We start from the raw sequence: 21,440 nt of genomic DNA, 5'->3' as shown, positions 1-21,440 counted from the left end.
TCAGCTTCAACATTAGTCCTCCCAGTGAACACTCAGGACTTTTTAGGAAGAAGAAAAACAAGAGAGTCCACTTAGAGTGCTGGTTCATAACAGGCTGCAGGAAGACTACCTGGATTTGAAGCTCTAATTGCATGTGGCTTCAGGCAAGTTACTTAACCTCTCTGAGCCTCAGTTCTCTTAAGGCAGTAATAACTGCTTCCTCACAAAGTTATGTTGATGATTAAATAAATTAATATTTCTAAAGAGCTTATGACAGTACCTGGCAAACAGGAAGCATCATTATAGTATTATGTGAAACCAAATATAAAAGGCCACAAATGAAACCCATGCATTTTCCTCTTATGTACGCTTGTATGAAAACCAGTTTGCACACACTTTTAATAAGTTGTCAGTGCTGAAAATTAAAGTCATTTTGTTGCTATCCTTTAAAATATCCAGTGACTAGGAGTATATAAAGTTACAAGGAGCTGTGTTGTTGTGAAATTCTCATATTGTAACTGAATTTTTAATAATTATTTAAATTCTGTGATGGTAATGAGAGGCAAATGAGATAGATGGATTCTAGTGTATCAGTGGCTTCTGTGCTAGGAAATTATCTAGGATTCTTCAGAAAAGTACCCTGGAAAAGCTGGGTGTGAGAGTACTTGGTGAGTTTTTGAAAGACCTTTTGAAGACATTTTCCAGGAGGAGTCTGTTTTGCAGGTAAAAGAATAGCCCCCTTTCCTAGTTCTGCTAGAGTCAAAGTAAGCTCTTTTCTTGGCTAAGAGTCTTAGACAATTTTGGACATAACCCCTTCTCCAAATATTTGGGAATTAAAATGGGTTTTAGCTTTGACATTATTTGCTGTGTGTTGAGAGCAGGTTTGACCTTTATTATGAGTGATGTGACTATTACAGGGACTGTTTCAATGGCTGATTGTTTTCACTCGGGTAAACACAGGTGTGTCAGGAGCCCTGGCAGCTGAGTCGTGTCCCCCGAGGGTGGCACTCCACCACCCCCCCACCACTATACACCCATCTGCAGGATCAGTACTGGGCCCTGGTTTCCCAGAAGTTCATTTCTGATCCCTTTCTTCTGTATTCTCTGTTTTACAAAATATTACTTCAGGAGCCTCACCCCCAGAGATTCTCTTTTAGGGGCCAGTCACTTCTTTGCAAAGCTGACAGCATGAATGAGTGACTGACGCCCATGAAAGGTTGAGAACCCCTGGTGTAGATAAGTTGTGCTAAAACTTTTACACACGTGCACGTCTAGCTTCTGCACTCTTTTCCCTGCTGGGGACTCCGGCATCACACATGCCCTGAAATCGGTCTGATGCTTATGTTCTGAAACCATGGGTGCTGCAGTGAACCCCAAATGCAACCAAACCACTGTTGGTGGCGTTAGTGTATGAAATAAATGCGGGCTTTCAGAAGGCCCAGTCTCTGATTCCCTGACCTCTTGACCCTGACCTCTGCCTGTTGGGCTCACTCGTGTCAATCTTCCTGTACCCCAGCCCTCTAACCTGTGCCCCAAACTTTAGAGACCCAGCTCTTTCATCAATGTCTGGCTCACGGACCATGCCACTTGTTTAAGTTCAGATCACCATTAACTGGTGTCAGTGCCTGCCCTCGTTTGGGATTCCAGTTCTCAGCCCTTTCTCTGGAACATTCCACCTCCTTCAGGAGTATGCTGGCCACTCGGGCTGACATATCCTCTCCCAGCCTCCAGGCTCAGGCTGATCTCCACTCCAGGCCCAGTGGATCAGGAGATCCACTCCCTGGTCCTAGGGGAAACTCCTGTCCAGCCTGTCCTGTAGCTGTTGCTCTCTGTTCATTTCTTCGTACCTCTGACCCGACCCCCTAGAATGGCATACTTACAATACCACAGAAATCCATCTGTGCTCCCAAGTTTTGGAGCTATGCGGGCAGTCTGGGCAGCTCTGCACACTGACGGCCTCACGTGTGAGGGCTGGCCGCCTTCGGCTGGGCGGCTTTGCTCTGTCTGTCCTCCAGCAAGCTAGCCTGGGTTTGGTCCCATGGTGATGACCGAGGCCAGGAAAGTCACCTGCTGATGCAGGAGGAAACGGGGGGCCTCTCGAGGCTTGGGTTCAGAATTTGCATATCATCATTTGTCTATGGGATCGCACAGTCGGACACGACTGAAGCGACTTAGCAGCAGCAGCAGCCAGAATAGGTCAGAAGACCCCCCGATACGGGGGGTAGGGGGATTTAGGCTCCATCTCTTTACTGAGAAGTGCAGCAAAGGCACGTGGCGGAGGCTGTGAGTAAGTAGGGGTGGCTAATCAGACCATTTATTTATGTTCACATTTCCTTTTAAAAATTTTTTTAGTAAATTTTTAAAATTAAGTTTTACTGGAGTGTAGTTGCTTTGGATTCCCAGGTGGTGCGGCAGTAAAGAATCTGCCTGCCAGTGCAGGAGACAAGAGTTTGATGCCTATGGGGAAGATTCCCTGGAGGAGGAAATGGCAACCCACTCCAGTATTCTCACCTGGGAAATCTCATGGACCGGGGAGCCTGGCGGGCTACAGTCCGTGGGGTTGCAAAGAGTCAGACACAGTTGGGCACGGCACGGCACAGCATCGATAGTGTATGTATGTGTCAACCCCAATTGCACCCCCCGCCTTTCCCCCTCGGTGTCCATACGTTTATCATCCGTGTCTGTATTTCTGCTTTGTCAGTAAGGTCTTCTATATAATTTTTCTAGATCCCACATATATGCATTAGTGTAGGATGTTTGTTTTTCTAACTGACTTCACTCTGTAGGACAGGACACTCTGTGTCCATCCGTGTCTCTACAAATGACCCAGTTTCATTTAATTGGACCATTTATGCCATCAGGCAGTGAGCACATGTGCCTGGAATGTGGGAGGGGCCCACACGAGCATACAGTGCTGCTTCTAACTTGGCCCCAGACTCAGTTCCTGCTGAAGTTGTCCACAGAGACTCCACTTGAGCAAAAGGCACTAGTGAACATGATTATTTTGTAGGGGAGAGGAGAAGGAATCCCTTTCGTGCCCTTAAACTGCCAAAACATTCCCTTAGCAGGTCTCCTCCCCAGGTAACTAGTTGGTTGTTCTACCAAGAGGTTCCCAGTCCCCCAGGCACAACTGTGTCTTCTCCCCAGACCACTTCTTGCCCGCTAGCTCCAGCTCCTCACCCTGGAGTCTTCACCTGGAGCTAGCAGACACCTCAGTGTCAGATTTGTCTTGTCACTTACAGCATCCCTTCTGCTCTTGTATACCTGCCCTTGGCATTGCTGTGCAGTTGTACTCAAAAGCCAGGCCTTGGGAAAACAAGAAAGAGCTGTGGAGGTGGGTGGGAAGGAGCCTTTCCCTTCTGTGTGGTTGTTTTTTTTTTTGTTTTTTTTTTTTTTAAGGTTTTTTTAAAAAATATGGATGTGGGTGGACCATGTTTAAGATCTTTATTGAAGGTTACAATATTACTTCTGTTTTATGTTTTGGTTTTTTGGCTACAAGGAATGTGGGATCTTAGCTCGATCTTGCACCCACTGCAGTGGAAGGTGAAGTTAACCACTGGACCGCCAAGGAAATCCCCTTTCGAATGTCTTCATCATCATTAACAGCAACACCCCAGGAAACCTGTGCTGGTCCAAGAGCTTCGCCCAGGAACGAAGACAGGCAGTGTTGGCCCTCAGAGGGTCAGGAAGGGAAGAGGGATTGGACTGGGATATCACAGCTCAGCCAGTCCTGGGGGGATATAAATAGTGGGGGGGTGGCAGGAGCAGAGAGGAAGCATGGGGTCTCAGGTGAGCAGGAAACGTCATGTAACTTCTCTCCTGGGAGCTGCTCACTTCCATGTCTCCTAGAGAGTTCCTGACCGGGGACCACCCAGGAGAATCAGCAGGTGGAAAGGTTTAGGAAGAGCCCAACAACTGACGGGCTGGCTGTATCACCTGCTTTCCTAAGGCCTGTGTGGCGAGAACCTGCTTAATCTGCTCTGTCTCGTGGCCTTAGTGAACAAGTGCTCGGTGTGGCCTTTGTAACACTGCTTTGTCACCTCACACGTGTATTTGTCAGTCCGCTCTTTCCTCTCTGGTCTTTTGGGAAATAAGGCAATGCCCTTGATTCTGCTTCCATTCCTTTCCTCTCTGAGGAAGCCCTCCCTCACCAGCATTCCTGCTCTCTCTCTGTTCCTCTCCCGCAGTACGGAAAGTTTTCACTGGTGGAGTATCCTAGATCCTGTGTTCCCCACTGAGGAATTATGCTTGATTACTGTTAGTTACCAGCCAGAGCCTCAGTTGCTAAAAGAGTTGCTATAAATCTGGGGGAGAATTGCATGCCTTCCCCGAATGTCAGATTTATTTGCCACATGAGTTTATCAAAAATTCAGAAAGAAGCAATTCATGCCCTAGAAAAATCAGTCTTCCCCTTAGGAAAAGCCCCGTGACTGTAGGTCCAGTTTGGTTTGGAGGGAGCATCCAATGTGAATGGGTGCCTCAGGCCCTGGGGGCTTCCCAGAGATTGGCTGCCATCCACCAATCAGAAGCCTGGGCTGAACATGAGCATCTCCTGGGCAAACTTCTGCCCAGCAACGCAAGGTGAAAGGTTCCCATCCCCCTTTCCTCCCCTCCTCACACTCAGGAGCAACATGCTTCCCTCTACAGACAGCTCCTGAGAAAGCAAAGAGTTGACTGCAGCCATTTCTGGTAAGATTCCCATGTCCAGACTGACCAAATGTGCAGAGAACTCTTAATTTGGGGTGGATTTCGGGTGTCTGTGGTGGGTTTTATTGCCGTTCTTCAGTGTTTATTCAGACCAAGTTCAGAAGTCAGGAAGAAAATGAACGGAGCTCTTCCCTGTAATGGCAGAGAAACTCCCTCCTTTCCAGGCAGACAGTTATCAGATGGAGAAAACCAGATCTTCCATCTACACGTGACCTTGGCCTCCAACTCCTGACGGCTTCAGAAATGAGCAGGAAAGTGACTAGAAACAGGAAGGTGCAGCAAGATTAGTCAGGAAAGGAATGGGAGGGAGGGAGGGAGAGACTGATGTAGAGCTTCCTCTAGAGGCCAAGTCTTTGGAAGGAGGAGGAAGGGAAGCAGTGCTACTGAATCTTGACAAGCCAGGAAGCTCTGGGACCCTCCCTGGCCCGCCTCCCATGCTCCCCAAGGAGCCTTTGAGGCTTGCCAAGCCGTCCATTAGAGTTCTGTGAATGGCCTCCCCAGGGCTTTTGCTCAGAGGCTCTTCAGCTTCGGGGCCTCCAAATAGAGCCCAGAGTGCAGGGCGGACCCAGCAGCCATCTGAGGATGAGAGGGAGACAAGAAACCGGCCTGCCTTGACTCATCTTTGTCAAGCATTGCCCTCGGGCCCTGGAGGCGCTGAAAGGATGTGTCCTGCACCAGAAAGAACCAAGTCTGTACAAAGTATGCATAAAATAGATAGCTAATGAGAACCTACTGTAAGGCACGGGGAACTCTGCTCGGTGCTCTGTAGTGACCTAAATGGAAAGGAGATCCAGAAAAGAGGAGACATACGTAGACGTAGAGCGGATTCACTTTGTTCTGCAGAGGACACGGAGACAACACTGTCAAGCAGCTACACTCCAATAAGAATAAATTTAAAAAGAAAGAAAGAACCCAGTCTGGCTCGGGGTAGCCCCAGAATACCTGGAGCCTCTGATGGTGTCGAGTTTCCTGAAGTCAGCCTCATCTGGAAAGTCTGAGACCCTTCTGGCTTGCACATGTCCCTCTCTTTTCTATGTCTTTCCTCAATGGCAGTACCCCCTTGCTCCCCGCCTTCCAGCTTTCACCCTTGAGCTCAGGCAATCCATCCCATTCCTGCCCCACCCCGTGCCCACATTCATCAGGAAAGGTGGTGGGGTGAGAACCGCCCTAGCCTCTCACAACACAAGAGCACTTCACAACAGTTGGGGGAGAGAGAGGGGCAGAGACCCCCCTGAAGAGGCCACAGGCCCCCGTCCCATGATGAGGGCAAGTGGGAACCTGGGCGACTGCGGCCAGACCCCTGATCTCCAACCAGCCAGTGGACAAGGAGAGGCAGCACACGTGGCTTCTTGCAGCCTAAAAAAATAAAAGGAGCTAGTTCTCAGGCTTTGCCATGTGCCTGCCATTTACAAGGAGCTGTGCCGTCTTCTTAAACTCCTGCTAAGACGCCCTGGTTAGAGAAACAAATTACCAAGTGCAACCAGAAAGCGGTCTTTCACAGGTCATTATCAGGGCCTTGTCAGTGCCACGCCTGATTGGGAGCCACTCTCAGAATCATGTAGATTCTCTTGTCAGGGGGAGCTCTTTCTACTGCTTCCTGCTGTCCTGTCATTTGTGCTAACCCCCAAAGGCAGTGTTAAATTGATGTCATCGTTCCAATTTCTTCCTGGAAGCATTTTTCCTTTCTGGTTAACAATGGGAACATTTGCACAATAATCAGGAGAGACTAGTAGCCAAACAAGAATTCTGTGAAAACCCCTAACTGGAATGAAGGCATTCATTTCTGCCCTGGTCCCAGGCCCCATCATTCTGGGGCTACAAAGAAGGATGAATCACACACGTGATAAGATAAAGAAAAATAAAGAAGTAAAGTAAAAACATCTGCTTTATTGACTATGCCAAAGCCTTTGACTGTGTGGATCACAACAAACTGTAGAAAATTCTGAAAGAGATGGGAATACCAGACCATCTGACCTGCCTCTTGAGAAACCTGTATGCAGGTCAGGAAGCAACAGTTACAACTGGACATGGAACAACAGGCTGGTTCCAAATAGGAAAAGGAGTATGTCAAGGCTGTATATTGTCACCCTGCTCATTTAACTTATATGCAGAGTACATCATGAGAAACACTGGGCTGGATGAAGCACAAGCTGGAATCATGAATGCTGGGAGAAATATCAATAACCTCAGATATGCAGCCAAGAAGGCAATGGCAACCCACTCCAGTACTCTTGCCTGGAAAATCCCAGGGATTGCAGAGTCTGGTAGGCTGCAGTCCATGGGGTCGGGAAGAGTCGGACATGACTGAGCGACTTCACTTTCACTTTTTGCTTTCATGCATTGGAGAAGTAAATGGCAACCCACTCCAGTGTTCTTGCCTGGAGAATCCCAGGGATGGGGAAGCCTGGTGGGCTGCCATCTATGGGGTCGTACAGAGTCAGATGTGACTGAAGCGATTTAGCAGCAGCAGCAGCAGATATGCAGATGACACCACCCTTATGGCAGAAAGTGAAGAAGAACTTAAGAGCCTCTTGGTGAAAGTGAAAGAGGAGAATGAAAACGTTGGCTTAAAGCTCAACATTCAGAAGACGAAAATCAATCATGGCATCTGGTCCCATCACTTCATGGCAAAAAATGGGGAAACAGTGGAAACAGTGACAGACTTTATTTTGGGGGCTTCTAAATTACTGCAGATTGTGACTGCAGCCATGAAATTAAAATACTCTTGCTCCTTGGAAGAAAAGTTATGACCAACCTCGACAGCATATTAAAAAGCAGAGACATTACTTTGCTAACAAAGGTCCATCTAGTCAAAGGTGTGGTTTTTCCAGTAGTCATGTATGGATATGAGAGTTGGACTAAAAAGAAAGCTGAGCACTGAAAAATTGATGCTTCTGAACTGTGGTGTTGGAGAAGATTCTTGAGAAATCCTTGGGCAGCAAGGGGATCAGTTCATCCTAAAGAAAATCAGTTCTGAATATTCATTTGAAGGACTGGTGCTGAAGCTGAAACTCCAGTACTTTGGCCACCTGATGTGAAGAACTGACTCAGTGGAAAAGACCCTGATGCTGGGAAAGATTGAAGGTGGGAGGAGAAGGGGATGACAGAGGATGAGATGGTTGGATGGCATCACTGACTCAACGGACTTGAGTTTGAATAAACTCCAGGAGTTGGTGATGGACAGGGAGGCTTGATGTGCTGCAGTCCATGGGGTCACAAAGAGTCAAGACACAACTGAGCGACTAAACTGAACTGAATGGAAAAGCAGTTCCAAAATGAGAAAAAACTTATTGCCTTCAATCAGGAAGAGGATTCAGTTTGAGAATTATGGAAGTGTAGAATTACTACCAAACTAAAAATTGAAAAGAATGTTGATAATTGTTGAACTGGGTGAGAGATACATACATGAATTTCACTGTACAATCTGTGTTTGTGTATACTTGAAAATTTCCATAATAAAATATTAGATTGTGGTAGGAATCGGATCAAAGAGGTCATGCATGGCACAGTAGTTCCTAGGCAGAGACCATTTGCCCCCTAAATTTAATTAGCTAGGCTGACAGGACCCATTCAGTCAGTTACAGCTGAAAGCATGTTTGAAAGTAAACCTGGCTTATTCAGACACACGTGGGCAAAGGGGTCTCTGATCAGCCCACCTTTCGTATCATATAATGCAGCCTAAGGTTTTCATAAGTGCTGGATTTGGGGATTTTAAAACAAAATGTACACGCACTTAAATGCAAGGATTGACATGTATACTTAGTTGCTTAAATGAGGACTCCTACTTCATAAAATTCTTAATTAAATGGGAAAAGCGTTCTACATTCCTGATCTTTGTTAATCATATCTGGGAGAAGCCTGGACGTTTAGGTCGTGATTTCATTAGGGCATTCTTACAGTTCCCTGGGTGGCAACCTAATCTAATTTTAGCAAATTTTAATTGCAAGTGCTGTGAGTGTTTGAACTGGAGTTGAGTCTGAGATATTCTGTCTTCTGGAAGTAGCACAACCAACCCTTCTACTCCAGACCCTCCATTGAACCAAGCCCAACCTGAAGAGTTATACAGCCCAGGACAGTTGTACAAGTGGCAACCTGAGAATTATGTGTTTAAATATGAAAAATTGTAAGTCCAGCTAACAAATCGCTAAATAAAATATATTCTAGTATTCTACCTTGACAAGTATGACTTTGTAGCAGCCTGTAAGGCCAGGCTCAAATTTTGAATGCTTGGTCCCTGGGAGGCCTGCCCCAGGGAACGTGGGGGTTGAGGCAAGGTGGTCCCTGGCTCCTAGGCTCCTGGCCATAGCCCACATCCTTTCTCCAGAACCCTGTCTTTATCTCGCAGCACAAAACAGGGGCCTCCTTGCTCATGCATGGTTTCCTTAGCCCATACATTCAACTCCGTCCATCCCAGTCCAACCCCAGTTACCCTATGGCCAACCCTGGGGCCTAGAGGTGGACAAGTCCTCGCTTGCCCTGTCCTCATGAAGAGGTGAGCTAGAGGCCACGAGGACAGAGAATTCCAGAAAACCAGATACTACGTGATCCAGAGACTGAAGCAAATGTTCTAGAAAGACATGTCCCCTTGACCGATTTTCAGGGCTTAAGGGAATCCATAGGAAAGAGCTCTGTCTCTTCCTCTTCCTCTGTCAGACTCCAGATATTAGCATGTCCCCAGGGGCTCAGTGTTGAGCTCTGTAACCCTCTAGTACTTTCTGGTACTTTCTTCCTAAGTGATCTCATCTGTTTCCATGGTTTTATATCCCTATTCATTCATTTAACAAATATTCCTATTTCTAGGTACTGGGGATACAGTAGTTTAAAAAAGGGGAAAAAAATCCCTGGATCACAGAGCTTTCTTTCCACCCAGGAGACAGATGATGAGTAAGATGTGGCAGTTTTAAGCATAACCCTAAATTCTCTGTTACTCCATTCAGTGTGAGATAGGGTCAATGGCTACTTGCTTGAACTCCAGTGGTCCTTGGAGTCCGACAGAAGTGATGCTGTGTGACTTCAAAGGCTATGTCAACAAAGGACATGACCTCGTTCAATGGAAATGCTTACTCCTAGAGCCTTGCATGGTCACATTGGAAATATCCTGAGACCACCATGCTGGAGAGTCTACATGTTGGCGTTCTGGTCGACATTGCCAGCTGAGTCTGCCCTTCCGCCCAGGCATGAGATGCGAGAGGGAAGCCAGCTTGGAAGTGGATGCTGCAGCCCTGCTGTTCTGGCCCCAGCCATTTCATCACTTCCAGCTGAGGTCCCAGATATCAGGGGCAGAGAGGACCTGTGCTCACTGTGCCTCCTCCAGTACTGGCCCACAGAGTCTATGAACAGGATAAAATGTGTAAACGGCAGGCACATGGCAAAGCTCAAGAGCTAGCTCCACTATTTGGGGGCAGGATGTATATACTGGGTTCTAAATTCATATCTCCAGCCGAGACCTGAGTTCCAGGTCATATGTATAGCTCCACTATATTCAACTTCATTTGAATCTTTAAGCAGACATCTGAAAATTTCCTCTTCCACCTTCCTCTGCATCATAGTAAGAGGGAAATGTAGACCAATTAAAACAGGGAAATGCGTTTCACACGCCTCTTTTGTTAAATTACTTATTTATTTATTTGTGGTTGTGCTGGGTCTTCGGTGCTGCACCTGGGCTTTCTCTAGTTGCTCAAGTGAGGGTTACTTTCGAGTTGCAGTATGCGGGCTTCTCACGATGGTGGCTTTTCTTGTTGCAGAGTGCAGGCTCAGTAGTCATGGCATGTGGGCTTATTTGCTCCGCAGCATAGGGGATCTTCCCAATCCAAGGATCGAACCTCCTGCATTGGCAGGAGGAATCTTTACTGTTAGACCGCCAGGGAAGCCTCCATGCACATCTGCACACAAGCACATACATACACATGCACACATGACAAAAAAGAAGGTTCCTTCCATTCAGCCAGAGAGGTGAACACCAGAGCTCAGAAAGTGGCTGGTGACCCACTGGAATTCTCTTCAACATCAGAGCATCTGGAGGTATCTGGGAATGGGAGTTCAGGTAGCAACAGCAGTAGCATCAGAGAGAACAGGCTCCGAGGACAGCTCCATGCAGAAACGGCCATGTGGACCAGTCGTGGAAGAGAAGCAACTGCAGTTGACAGAAGCAGGGGTTAGAAAGAATTAAACGTGAGACAAATACGACTATCATCTGCCAACGCTGCTGGCTGCCGGAGAGACACAGGAAAGGGACAGACTGAGATCTCACCATCTGGTAGCCAGTGAGTCTACAGATTTCAGGGTATACCACTGAAGTAGCATTCCCTGGATTCTACAAGCTGGTAAGGTGAGCAAACATTGGGTAATACAAGAGACTAATCTGGAAGGACACATACGGTTCTTTGAGCACTGGCTTGCAGATCAAATCTATAAAATCATATGCAGATGTTAGCCTCTAAGATGTCCTCATTCAAATCACTGTGAGGTTCCACACACATGGAATGGAACTAATCTGAGAAACCAGTAGAATATCGCAGAAACAATGGTGTGGGATTCTGACAACCAGGCCATGGAAGACACCATCAATTCTGAGCTGCCGTTTCGGGCCGTTCACTCTGGGGAGGCCAGCAGCCATGTTGTGAGGAGCCTCAAGCCATACCGGGGAGAGATCCACGTGGCTCAGGACTGAGGTGTCCTGACAACAGTCTTGCAAGTTAGTCATCTCAAAAGCAGGTGCTCCAGGCCCAGTCAAGTCTTCAGCTGCCTGCACCCATCTTAGCTTCAACTCCATTAGAAACCCTAAGCCAGACCAGTCCCATTAAGCTGGACCCAGATTTCTGACCCATAGCAACTCCATGGGATAATAAATGTTTATTGTTTTTTAATTACCTACATTTCAGGGCAATTTGTTATGTCTCAAGTGATAAGTAAAACAGGTTTTGGCAGCAGAGGCGAGGTCAGACAAAAGATTCTTTAAAGATTTAATGACTGTATCTTCTCCCAGATTTTCTGGATGCAGTGTTTTCACGAGTTCAAGCCCCATGAAACTGAGGTGACTTTGTGGGCTTCATGGACTGACTCCAGCAGGCAAGGCTGGGCTTGTAAACACAAGAATGATAGGAATTGAAGAGACAAAGAGAAAACACACGAGCACTTCTGAAGCGTCTGTATGTGTCAGGCTTACTGGTTTCGTTAGCCAAAGAGCATCACATGTCCAAGCGCAGGGTTTAGGGAGGCTGATACTGAAGGACATGGATACAGGCAATTGTGATGAATCGAGGCTATCAGTATGGTTAATGCACCACAATAATCTACTGAGGTCGCTTTAAATATGTCAAGTTATAGGAACATTTTAAAGATGAAAGGCCTCTTATTCACATGTCCCTGTTTTCCACAGCTGTTTAATCTAATCCAATTTTCCACAAGTTTTAATGAGTGAGTCCTTAAATATCCACAGGGTTTTTAACATTAAATCCACTCCAGTCCATTTGGCCAGTTTTCACACCAAAATTCCTTCTTTCATCAGTTGCCAGAGGCCTCCCCTAAGCTTTGATATGCTGTCTAGTAATAAAAGTCTGACTGCTTACAAATACAATTTTTAAAATGCCTTTAAATCATTTTCTTAGGACTGCAGCTCACTTCTCCCAGTATATGCACGCAATAGGTCTTTTTCTTCCAGAAGCAGAAGGGAGATTCAAGAGAGAAAATGCAGTGCATGGGATGTGGACTCACAGAAACCCCATGATTATCTCTTCCCCCAACTGGAAAGAAATACCATCCTCCTTCCTTAATAGTAGCTCTTGGCCCTTTGAAGTTCAACTGCCATTGCTGATTTTGTCCTGGGTGATTCTTTTGCAACATTTATACCTGTTGGGTTAGCATGCTTATATTGCATATGCTTTCTTTTCCTTTTTAAAAAATATTAAGCATAATTTTTATCTTTTTCCACTTGCATAAAGAAAAAACACCTAGAACAGAAAATTTGAAAGGCATATTTAAACCAAATCTGATGGTGTTTTAATTTAACTGCAAAAACAGTTGTTACAAGGCAGTTTCGTGGCACTGATCTGTATTGCAGGAGGAAGCCTCAGCTGCACAAAGCTCCTGAAGAAAATGATGTGTGACTTATGGGCCTTGAAAGTCTGCATCAGATACTCGTGGGGAAATGTGCCCTACTTAGTGCAGTCAGCTCTCTTCTTTGAAGGCTTTCTGAACTTAAAAGATGTGGAATTTGGCCTCTTTATATATATATATATATATATATATATATATATATATATATATATATATTTGTAATATATATATGTGTGTTATATATATTTGTAATGTATATATATATTTGTAATATGGAGTGTGAGAAACCATTTGCACTTAAAATGTTGACATTGGTGGATTTGGCATATTCATTTCAAGAGTTTTCAAGCAACTGGAAGTTTCAGGGCTGTTAGTAACTTGTAACTGTGTGGAGGCAGATGAAATATCTGAAAGTACTGTGAGGCTGGCTTTTGGGTAAGAGCCACTCACCCCCCACCCCTGGGGGGGGGGGCGCTCCTCATCCTCCCGTTCCATCCTCACCCACCTGGGAGCTCTTTTGAAGCTATAGTGGTAGCCAGGGTGTTGCCACTGCCTAGCCATCCCCAGGCTTCACTGCTCAGCTGGTAAAGAATCCGCCTGCAATGCTGGGGACCTGTGTTGGGAAGATCCCCTGGAGGAGGGTATGGCAACTCACTCCAGTATTCTTGCCTAGAGTATCCCATGGACAGAGGAGCCTGGCGGGCTACAGTCCATGGGGTCACAAAGAGTCGGAAGCGACTGAATGATTAAGCACAGCACAGCACAGCCATCCCCACTGTCCAGCTGCCTTCTATCCCCTTTCTAATAACCTGTGATGTTCTTTCTGGTTTCCACTTCTGTTGGGTTGGCCCAAAAGTTCATTCAGGCTTTTGTATCATCTTATGGAAAAACCCAAACCAACTTTTTGGCATCACAGCTCAAGGTGGCCTTGCTTGGATTAGAGTCAGTTATAGTGATTGGCTGTGGGTTGACCAGGTGATTTAAAAAGAAGATCTGCATGTCATTTAGCTATTGCTATGTAACAAACCACCCCAAAACTTAAGTGATGAGCTTTTGTTATAATTCTGCAAGTCAGCGGTGTGGTTCTTCTGCCCTCAGATGGGCTCACCTACGTGTCTGTAGTCCGCTGCAGATCAGGGAGCGGCCCTGCTGCTTCTGGCCGGACTCTCACATGTATGTGGGTGGTTGGTTGTAGTTTGGTTGAGGTTGGTCCCCATGAAGATGGCTTATCTCTACTCTGTGTGGTCTTTCATTGCCCCTAGTTTGTTCTTATGGTGGAGACAGAATTCCAAATGAGAGTGCAAATGTTTCTCATGAGGCTCAACGCTCAGAACTAACCTTGTCACTTATTCCATATTCTGTTGTCTAAAGCAAATCAGGAAGCCGGCCCAAATTCAAGAAATAGAGATATAGACTCCACTTCATGATGGGAGGAACTATAGGCTCACATTGCAAGGGGCATGGTTTCAGGGAGAAGTGGAGAACTGGGATCCTTTTTATAATCAGTCTACTGGAGCCAGAGTGAAATATCAAGATTGACTATCACTCTGTCTCACTTCTCTTTCTCAACAAGGAAGTAGATGGAAGACCTGCTTGAAGCCAGTCTCAAAACAAGGACAGAACCACCAGAATTGCAGAAGCAAAGTTCCACAGCCCTCATGATGGTGTGGACATCTGAATCAAGCCAACTCTCCTCCTGGACTTTACAGATACTTAAGCCAAATTAAGTAAATTCTGATATCGCACCAGCCTGTATGATTGGGGTTTTCTATGTGGAACAAAAAGATACCTAAATGATACTGCAATTCAACTGAACAATAGCTTTTTTTTACTACCTTAAAACTGCCCTTACCCCCAAGAAATTCAGCTGCTAGTGCATCTATGAAAATCAAAAGAATGCAGAGATACGCGGGAGACTGTTCTTAGTTGGACAAAGTTTCCTATAAATTAAAGAGTAAAATATCTTACTCAACAGAAGCTCACATCTGTGACTTTAATCCTATATTTATGGAATATTCAAGAGTCTGAACGGGTCACTTAAAATTTTCAGTTATAATTTACTGTCTCTTATGGAAAAAAAATTACATGTTTCAGTAGACAGTTACTCAAGCTGTTTTTTTTTTTTCTTTTAAATTATGTCTTTTGAAAGGCATTCAGCTTATTTTCTCTCTCTTCCCACCCATCGATTTTGTTGACCTTTGTGTTCTATGGCTTATATAAAAAATACCGTTGGTGTGTTGAATATTCTTTTCTTAAGTGATACACAATTTCTTTGTGATTCCAACAAAAATGTCTAGGGGCATTGACTTCAAACTTCCCCACCTAGTTTGAGAAGTATAGCTTTAATAGTATTTTAATACTTCTAGATTTACAAAGGACCTTGGGACATATTTTTCCCAAGTCTCAAGTGTCTACTCTATTTATCATTCCTTTAAGCAACAAATGGATATTTGTAAGTCATCATTGTCGAAATGATGTATAAGTAGTTTCAAACTCCAAGAGCTCTGACAGGATTCCCAGGCATGAAGCTTCTAAGCTCAGTCGTGCTGCTGAAGGAAGCCTTAGGCAAGTCACATAAGGACTTCCTAGGACAGTTGTCCTGTTGATCAAATCAGAGTCAGTCCTTTCCTTCACTCACTCGCAGACTTCAACAGTTCAAGTGAAGACTAGGAAGACATACTTCTGAGTGCCTTGAACTCTAGCTGCAAGCAGTTTATAATACAGCATTCACATCAGCAGTAGCAGTGATATAGCTGGGAAGACACAGGCCGTCGTTTCCACTCCATTGTGACGGGAAGGCAAGCATGGGATGGAAACACTCTAAAAAGAGCCTGGGAATCATATACAATCTCACACCTGCCCAAATTCTCAGGAAAAAAAACTATTCCAAATGTTCGATCAAGTTTGGATTAAGCCCTCACCGATAGAAAGCTGTTAGTGTTTCAAAGGACTAATACCAAAGGAACTTACAGAATCTTCATGTTAGCTTAATAATTTACAAAGGTCCACCTCCGCAGGGCAGTCACGTACAGCTGTGTGGTTTGTCTACTGCACAATGTCGGAGAGCAATGTTTGCATAGTCTGTGAGGTGAATGGCTCCCTCAGGTACAGTATACACACCTATATATGACATCCCTACACTCAGGTCCCTGTGTCATTTGTTAATAGAGCTGGCACCGTCTTATCCAATGTCAGAAACTGTGTGTCTCCTTTCCCTGGCTGTTCAGTCTCCCAGCACAAGCTTTTCCCTATTAAGGAAAAACATGGCTCTGAGACATCATGACCCCTTTGTTGTCCCCAGCCTAAGGACCCAAGCCCTGAAGCTTGTTGTCCTCAAGCCTCTCCTAGGAGACGTGACCAGAGAGGCTGGAAAAGGGGAAGGGATGCGTCCATCCCAAACCCACCAATCAGCTCTTTCTTTCACGGACTGAAAGAAATCAGTTATCAGTCAGATATGTGTGTTTCCTCTCCTTCCTGGGAGAGGCATTTCTTCATCCCACTAAGCTGTTGGCTTAAATATTCATCAAGCCCTTTCCCACCGTCAGTAAATAAGCTCCACAAACTCCTGCCACTGCTAATGGGTCTCTCTGGGCCACTCTATCCTCATCCCTCCTGCTCTTCCATTTACCTTGTCTTCCCAGACAATAACTGTGATGGTAAAGGCTGTGAGTGACTCAGTTTCCAGTGCATGCTTTCCGCCTCCCCTTTTGAAGATGAAGACACTAAGTCAGATAGGTAGGAACTGACTGGGTTCCAGGTCTGTGTGGAGAGCTGTGCTCTGAGTCATGGGATTTCATGATGGGCTGGGCCTGGGGCAGAGAGAACCAGCTCTGGACCATGACACATGGGCACGAGGGCCAGCTCACTGTGTCTTTCCTTCACTGTGCTATTCTTTGAATATAGGATCAACGCTAATTGAAAAGTGAGCCCATTGGTGGGTGCGGAGGAGGCCGTTAGTGACTATTCTCCATTTCTCCTCCATCGTCACCCGCTCTCCCACCTCCTAACACAACCAAGCCCTGCAGCTAACTGGTCCTGGTGCTGTAGAGGGCGGGTCCCTGCTGACGGCTGGGTCACTCTGAGTGCCCACCCTCGCTGTGCACTCAGCCATGTGGTCTGCCTTCGTTGGGGGATACAGCATGGACTTGCACAGCACAGGGACATTTTCACTCCTCTTTGAGAGAATATGCCTGATTCCCCTGGAGAGGCGTCCAATATACACGTGGAGTGGAGGCAAGTCATCCCAGCTGAGGCCACGCTGGAACCGCCAGCCCCCAGCTGACCAGTTAGCAGAGAGTGGACCCACCCGCAAGCCTTGCTGAGATGGGCTGAACCCAGCCCAAGTCAACAGAACCACCCAGAAACCCAGAAAAAAGCAAAGATAGCTCTAACAAGTTGGTTACAAAGCAGTAGAAAACTGGTACAGTGTCCATGGATTATTACTGGACTTTAGGCGTAAGTATCCTCCCCAAGTGTCCCTTGGATGTAGGGATGTTTTCCAAGAACAAAGTGCATGCAATCTTTAGCATTCACCTGAGACCACCCCATGGAGATCTCACCTTGAATGAGGCTGCTCCTTGCTGAGGCGGTGATAGTGCTTGCTCCTCAGGCCCTGATCCTTGGCTGACTCTTGCTGTCCACGTGGCATAGAGTCAGGTTGTGCCTTGTGACCAAGGTTAGCACCTTCACTGAGACCTTCACTTTTGTTCACTGTTTTGCCTCCACAAATAAGTCTACTCACTGATGAACAAAGCCTGTGTCAGAGTGAAGCCTTGTGGGGCTGGCACCGGAGGCTTAGGGCCACCTGCCCATGTCATGGCACTGGGGACCCATGCAAAATGAGACAGTAAGACAGCCAAGCCCCAGGACCCGCACAGGCATCTGGAATTTCTGTGTCCACCCGCCTACATCCTGAACTTCTCTGCCACCAGAGAAGGGATGTGACCTGCCAGTGACATCCCTTGATGTTCTTCCAGGTACCTAGAGCACTCCTCCACTAGCTACAGGTTTTCAGAAGGGCACCCATAAAGATTATCCCTCCTCCCCACCCAAGTTCTGAAGCAACTCTTGCTGCTGCTGCTGCTGCTGAGTCACTTCAGTCGACTGTGTCCGACTCTGTGTGACCCCACAGATGGCAGCCCACTAGGCTCCGCCATCCCTAGGATTCTCCAGGCAAGAACACTGGAGTGGGTTGCCATTTCCTTCTCCAATGCATGAAAATGAAAAGTGAAAGTGAAGTCGCTCAGTCGTGTCCGACTCTTAGAGACCCCATGGACTGTAGCCTACCAGGCTCCTCCGTCCATGAGATTTTCCAGGCAAGAGTACTGGAGTGGGGTGCCATCGCCTTCTCTGGAAGCAACTGAGAAGTGAGATTTTAGAAATGGCCGGTGGAGGGGACTTCCCTCGCAGTCCAGTGGTGAAGACTTTGCTTTCACTGCAAGGGGCTCAGGTTTGATCCCTGGTCAGGGAACTAAGATCCCATATGCCACATGGCACACACACCCCTCCCCCAAAAATAAAACTTTAAAAATTAAAAATGTCAGATGGATGTGGAGTTTTTAAAAATAAAGCTGATATTGGAGAATATGACTTACATTTTGGGGAAGGTGACTTTCTGTATACTAAGCCTCAAGCTTGGAAAGGCTTAATCACTGAGTTGTGGTTGGATTCACTGGGTAGGCTCCCTATTCAAAGGACTGGACACGATGCTTGCTTCCTGTAGGCAGTGTGTTCTGTGTCTAGAAAGCACTTCCCCATATTGTTGTATAGATGGCTTTCTGGTTACTTACATCTGAGTGATTTTTGAGTGTGGCCTTTTCTGACTTCCTGGCCACCATCACATTCCCTGTGTGGCAATTCTAAGACATGTCTACAAACTCTGCAACACTCCTCTTATCCTGAGATGGCACCTAAGTTCTTCCTCCTTGAATCTGGGCCAACCTTAAAGATGTTGTTAAAACCAATAGGACACAGCAGAAATGATGGCATAGCTCCCATACTTTCTGAAGTCAAGTCATTAAATAAAGGCCATGGAGTTTCTGCCTTGCCTGCTGAGATGCTTGCTTTTGGAGCTGTGAGCCTGTGTGGATAAAGGTCAGCTGCCTTGAGGCCGCCATGCTGGAGGAAGCCCAAACCACAGAGCAGGTGCCCCAATCGGTGCCCACAGCCCAGGTCCCGGGTGACAGTCAGCATCAGCCACCAGACACCTACACTAGATGCCTGAAGCCTGCAGAAGTCACGTGCCCCTGTCTCAGAATCTTCTCAGATGAAGCCCTAGGTGTCATGACAGAAGCAATGTATGTCTACTGTGCCCTGCCAAATTTCTAAATTACCCAATCCCTGAACATAGTTAAACGGTCTGTTTAATGCCATTAGCTTTTGGAGCGGTTTGGTATGACATATTTGGAGGAGGAGATAGTATGACATAATAATAACTAGGACACTCTGTTTTTCACTTTTCATAGCACGGTTTATCACTGTCAGAAATCACATTGTTTATTTATTGTGTATTTACTGGTCCCTGTCACTCCTCTTCACGTGTAGGTTAGCTCCGCTAGTGCAGGGGTGTGTCTGTCTTAGACCTGGGACAGTAATGGCCCCTGGGAGGCAGTCAATAAATACTTGTTGAAAGGATGAACAAACGAACATCTTTCCCTTTGCAGAATAGAAATAAGAGCTTCTGGGAGAGTATTTCAGTCTTTTTATTCTTGATCTCTAGGCCCTGGGCAACAACACTCAGGCTATTTGTGTGAAATAGAAAATAGACAGTTCCTTTTATAATATCTGAGCAAACTATCCTGTAAAACATTCAGTTCTTCATTCAATGATATGGGTTCAGCAGCTGCCCTCACCCCAAAAGCCAAGCATTGTAATTCCCACTAGAGACACAGAGGTGGATAAGACACAGACTGCCCCTGCCCGGGACAATCCTCAAGGAGGGGCATGGATGAACTGAAGGGTGGAGAGGACTCTGGAGTAGAACACAGCCTCAAAGGCAAAGCCCTTGAAAGGCAGGGGCAGTGACTGCCACTCACATATCACCTCACCCCTAGACCCTGCTCAGAACCCGCCCACGACAGGTGCCGTAAGTATGTGTTGGCTCTTGAGTGGAGGAAACAGAGAGTGTTCCGAGCTGGGCAAATGGCAAAGGTTCGTATCAGAAGAGAAGCCTAAGTGCCTTTGCGAAAAGAAACTCTTGTTAGATGTCTAAGGAACATCTAGTGCTCAACTGGCCTTGCTCCGCCAGCATAAAAAGTCATTACCGAAGCCATGTCATATGGAGTGAAGTAAGTCAGAAAGAGAACAAATATCGTATGTTCATGTATATATGTGGAATCTAGAAAATGGTACTGATGAACGTACTTGCAAAGCAGAAATAGAGACACAGACAGAGAGAGCAAACATATGGGCATGGAGGGAGGGAAGAGACAGTGAGGTGAGCTGGAAGGTTGGGACTGATGTATATATACTGTGAACTATGTATGAAATAGTTGACTGATGAGAACCCACTGTGTGGCACAGGGAATTTTATTCCGTGCCCTGTGATGAGCTAAATGGGAAGGAGATCCAAAAAAAGAGTGGATATATGTATACATATTGCTGTACAGCAGAAAATAACACAGCCTTGTAAAGCAACTATACTCCAATAAAAATTTTAAAAAATAAATAAAATACCAAGGACCCCAGCACAAACACATTGCTATTTTTTCAAAGGAAGCCCATTTGAATGACATGAAAAAGTAATGAGATCTGTCTCAGGTTTCTACTTGGAGAGGATTCATGCAACCTCAGCATTTTATCTTGGGCAACTCCCCAGAGAAGAGGTGCTGGGGAAGCAATTTGTATCTCTTTTAACTAAGACGGGAAGCCTTGATGTCTGTGGGTTGTCCATTTCCGTAAGACTCCAATCCAATCCCACGGAAAGGTGCCAGATCTGAAGCTTCTATATGCTGTTAACTGCATGTGGTTTTTTTCCCCGCTGGTATTTACATCTAAAGCAATGCAAAGCCTCCAATTTTACAGCCAAGTTAGGATGCTGAGAATATTCCTGAGTAGAATGTGCCTGAAATTAATTAAGATAGGGAGAAAAATCGAGCACATCACCAGGAACAAAGGAGGTATTATTATTTGTTGAATGAATGAATGAGAATAATGTATAAGATCATTCTGTAGTTTCACATGTTTCAAATGTAGTCTCATCCAGCCAGGCTTTACCAAGACAATTCCATGGAGGGAAAAAGGTAGTTTAAGAAAGCAATGCCAAGAGCAGTCACTCAGTACAAGGACGCAGCAGTTACCGTTTGATGGAGTCCTTAAATGGGATTTTTTTTTTTTTTTTTGCACAATTTGGCACAATTTGGTAGCTACAGGACCTTTCTGGCCCCTGAAATATCACCATCAGAAAAGTCCAGGATGGGACTCTGCCAGCGCACAGACAGAAGCAGCTGAATCAGTGGGTGGTGGCGCCCAGGGAAAGGGTGAGTATTGAAATAGTCGGTGATCTCTGAACATCCCCAGCAGTTCAACAGTGCTCTTTTGTGCCGTTTAACCCTCAATAACCCGCCTGACAGTTCTTTTTATTTCTTTATTTTTGGCTGCACTGGATCTTCGTTGCGATGAGCAGGCTTCTCACTGCAGTGGCTCCTCTTGTGGCAGAGCACTGGCTCTGGAGCACGCGAGCTTCAGGAGTCAAGGCGCAT

General features: G+C 46.0%; 1 long non-coding RNA gene across 1 annotated transcript; it reads left to right on the top strand.

Moving 5' to 3' along the window:
• The first annotated feature begins 4,570 nt into the window (after positions 1–4,570).
• LOC147361278 (uncharacterized) lies at positions 4,571–14,486 on the top strand. Its single transcript, XR_015140007.1, has 2 exons — positions 4,571–4,668; positions 14,315–14,486. It is a non-coding gene; the product is annotated as an uncharacterized LOC147361278 (long non-coding RNA).
• The last annotated feature ends 6,954 nt before the right edge of the window (positions 14,487–21,440 follow it).

This window comes from Bos grunniens, chromosome 13 (genome assembly GCF_055505025.1).
Source record: "Bos grunniens cultivar Pamir isolate PY7600 chromosome 13, Bosgru_T2T1.0, whole genome shotgun sequence".
Lineage (NCBI taxonomy): Eukaryota > Metazoa > Chordata > Mammalia > Artiodactyla > Bovidae > Bos > Bos grunniens.
The sequence above is the reverse complement of the archived record's forward strand: the minus strand, read 5'-3'. Positions and strand labels throughout refer to the sequence as shown.